This window comes from Coenobita brevimanus, chromosome 20 (assembly GCF_032717465.1).
Source record: "Coenobita brevimanus isolate Jiangsu-jjx chromosome 20, ASM3271746v2, whole genome shotgun sequence".
NCBI lineage: Eukaryota > Metazoa > Arthropoda > Malacostraca > Decapoda > Coenobitidae > Coenobita > Coenobita brevimanus.
The window spans coordinates 14,392,939-14,396,822 of NC_136973.1; positions in this window are offsets into that span (position 1 = coordinate 14,392,939).

Here is a 3,884-nt window from a genome sequence, read left to right on the forward strand (position 1 = left end):
CCTCACTGCTGCTTGTCTTGTCCATGGGAAGCACTTAGTCTTTGTCTGCCACGTCGTCATCAAGTGGGGAATTGCTGTCACCTGTGAAGTCATCAAGGGCAGCTTGAATTTCAGCGTCGGAGAGACCTCGGCGTGCCACGTCTGTGTTGGGTCACTGCTAACAGGTGAGTGACCGAGACAAGGGAGCACACAGGTCACGTGGGGTTGGGAAGTGTCACTGCCTGGTGGCGGATTAAGGAAGGTGTCCCGCGCCTATGTACCAAAAATCATGCACGAGATTTGAAAAATGTGCAAATGACGGACCTTGCAACTGCAAAAAATATGGATACATTGTTGGGTGTCACCATGACAAAACGTGGGAACGTATCCATACGTCATTGGGATGTCTCGGGTTGAGTCTATGCAAAAGTTTGTCTCTGTATTCTATTTGTTGGAGTAATTCCCTATCGATCTATGGTTCTGTCCTGTTTTTTATTCATACTTATTTCAGAGGGGCTACTTGATCAATTATCTTTGCATTGATGCTTTTAAGACTTGCCCAGGTTTCATTTACATTCCTACTCTTGTATGCTAATGACCAGTCTGCATTTCTTAGTTATGCTATGTATGTTTGAGAATCGTAATTTGAGTGATCTGATTTTATTTTACTTTTCTTTACCAATAAAAATATTGTAAGCCTTACTTGTGCAGTATGTGATGAAGTGATCAGTAAGTCCTGACTCTATGAACCCAGATTGTGATATGTCTTCCCTGTTGCATAATATTATCTATAATGGAGGCCGTGTTTTCTGTTATTTATGTTGGTGATCTGTTCACTTGTTTGTAACTGTTCATGGCTAGTATTTGTTCATATTCCCTACTTACTCCTACAGTCTGGTTCTTGTAGCATATGTTCATCTCCCTGTCGGGTCCTATCACTGATAGTGCTCTGTCGAAGTTTTCAAGAAATGCTGCATCATCTGGTGGTCTATACTCCAACTAAAAATGGCATTGTTCTTGGTAAACGTATCTGTGACCATTTGCTTTCTAGGTTATCTTGCCCTAAATCTTCATGACCTTATAAGGCAGTTTGTTGTTTACAAAGATTCATAAGCCTCCCCCTTGCCTGTTATGGTCGTTCCTAACTATGGGATGATTTTCTATATCAACTTCAGCATTTCCTACCGGAGAGTCAAGCCAGGTCTCAGTTACACACAGTGCAGCTGCATTACATTAGAAGTGAGTAATGTCAGTTCTGACAGTTTTGAGAGGAGTGATCTGTTATTTGTGTGAATTATATTAAGCCCTTTTGCTTGAAGCATTCAAATAGATTAATCTGCTCAGTCAGGCTTGTCTCATTTACACTTGAAATATCTGGTATCGAAATATACAAATTTCAGTGTGGTCTGGTAGTGCCTTAAGAGAACACATATTACAAGTTTCTGTAATTTCTTTGCCATACATTTGTTGTTTACGTTTTGTACTGTGTTTATGTGTTACATTTCCACAGCTTGAGCATTTAATCCTACTCTGGTGTGTTGTGATAGGTAAGAAGTGGCTACAACAACTGACTTGAGTCATTCTTTGATTTCTGTTTTCTATAACCTGGGGGAAGTTCATGAACGAAAGCGTCAAACTATTATTGCGCCAGATCTCTCCCTCCAAATTACCATTTTTCACACATCTCTCATGCACTATTTCTTGGCAATTTGAACACTGTTTAATCCTGCTTCTAGTGTTGAAACCTCTTTGACAGACGGAACACTTTGGGTTTGTGGCACTGAGGGTGATTATGCATTTGGCAGAGGTGTTCTGATAGAAGGTCTCGCGCAGAAACAGCATATTCCACTATTGTTCTCATTGTCCATAGCCGTCATCTCCATAGGGACACTCTGGATATTTTTGTTCTTGACTGAAATCGCCTCTGATGTCGTCATCATTACTTCTTGTAGACTAGATGTCCAGAGTGCATTTTGTTTCTGAAGACAGGCCCGTTTTGTTCAATTGTTCCTGAGCATAAAAGCGCGACGGAAATGGTGAATCAAAGTAAATCTGCCCTTCCGGCAACCCCATGTATTTGCTTTTTGGACATCTTTCGGAGTTTATAAGCATATTCAGCACAGGTTTTTGTATTATTTTCAGCCAAATTCTTGATTGTTTCAGCATGCCAATTGTATGTTGTTGGTTCCCAAGTGGGTACAAAAGTGATTATTTTTTGTTTTTTGCCGGTAGCTGCGTTCGTCACTCTTAATGAGGAAGGGTGAGAAGGCTACCCACTTCCTCATAATGCCCCTTGCCATATTTGTTCAAAAAATAGTCGTATGGTGCAGGGACTGATGTAGAACAGAGGGAGGTGATGTAGCTGATTGCAGGAATGGATTAGGATTAGTTTGGTTAGGATCAGGGGTTGAAGATGCGTGGTTCCGAGGTGTGCCTCTTAATTCTGACATTTCATCCTTCTGAGTCTCAATTAAGATTTGTTGCTGATTTAAAATCTGCATCACATTTGTAATTAAAGCATTCTGAGCATCAGCCTTAACCCGCCCCATCCTGACTTTTTCTGGGCATTGGTACACCCCAGTCCCGACATTTTTGGACCTTTTTTTTTTTGGCTCAAACATCTGCTTTTGGTGAGAAACATCGAAAATTCATAGAGAAATCGCTCACCTGAGGTTTAAAATACTCGATTTAGGTATGAGTACTTCCTTACCTGACTGGGTTTTCTAACAGGCTGGCACCAAAGAAAACGAGTTCTATGGGAGGGTAACTATTTTATCCTCTCATAAACAGTATTTATTTATTTACTTGGTACGAATTTATATGTAGTAGAAGAGTATATTGGTTTTCAAACAGTAATATAGGCATTATAAGCATTATTTCACTCACTAACTCGTCACCATTCATGACCCTTTTTTTCCCACATTACCTGATCATCATTTCTGACTGTTTCTTCCTTTAATGCTATGTAAACTTTGTCCTCCACATTGTCATCGATTGGGGAATCACTCTGGCCCTGAATGTCTTTATTGGCCAGGAATCACTCTGGCCCTGAATGTCTTTATTGGCCAGGTCACTGGTAACAGGTGAATTGCCGAGGCAATGGCGTGCAAGGGGGGGGGAGAGATTATGCGGTGTAAGGCATTGTTTGTGCCTGGCATCTTGTAGAGGAAGGTGTCCCATGTATACGTGCCAAAAATCACTCGCGAAATCACTCGCGAAAATTGAAAATTGTGCAAATTAGGGACCTTGCAATGTTGCTGCGTTAATTCACGTCGCCGGGACATGAGTGCACATCATGTGCGGACGTTAATTCACGTCGCCGGGACGGCGTGGGTTAAAGTCCCGAAGATCATGCTTGGCTCCCCTTAACTCGCTGTCTTCATCTCAGTTTGCCGTTTTGACTTAAGTAAGCTGAAAATAATGGCACAGATGAAACATGTGAGACCCAAAAGTTTCAAGGGTAGCTGGTACTTCAGCAGGCATGTACCACATGGTTGGGTTATAGTGGTGGGCGATACCAGCTATTTCATATCAATACGATACTGATTACTTTTTTAACCAGTATCGGCGGTATCGATTACCGATACCGATACCTCAACCTTAACATAATTAATCTTTTTTTTCCAGACATAAGTAACGTAACCAAACGCTTCAAAGCATTTTGTTCTTCTAGAAGGATTATATTAGAGAAACTGTTTTTATGACCGAAATATAAACAAATAAGTTGAAACAAATATTCTCCAGAAAATGCCAGTTTTTATTAGATGGAATTTTTATATCTATCTGTCTATATACCTAGGCTGCTTCCCCCAAGGAAAGGGAGGTAGCCGAGACAGGACGACACACTCCCCATTTACTCATCCATTCAAAAACATTCATTCGCATCTTAGCCCCAAAGGGAAGAA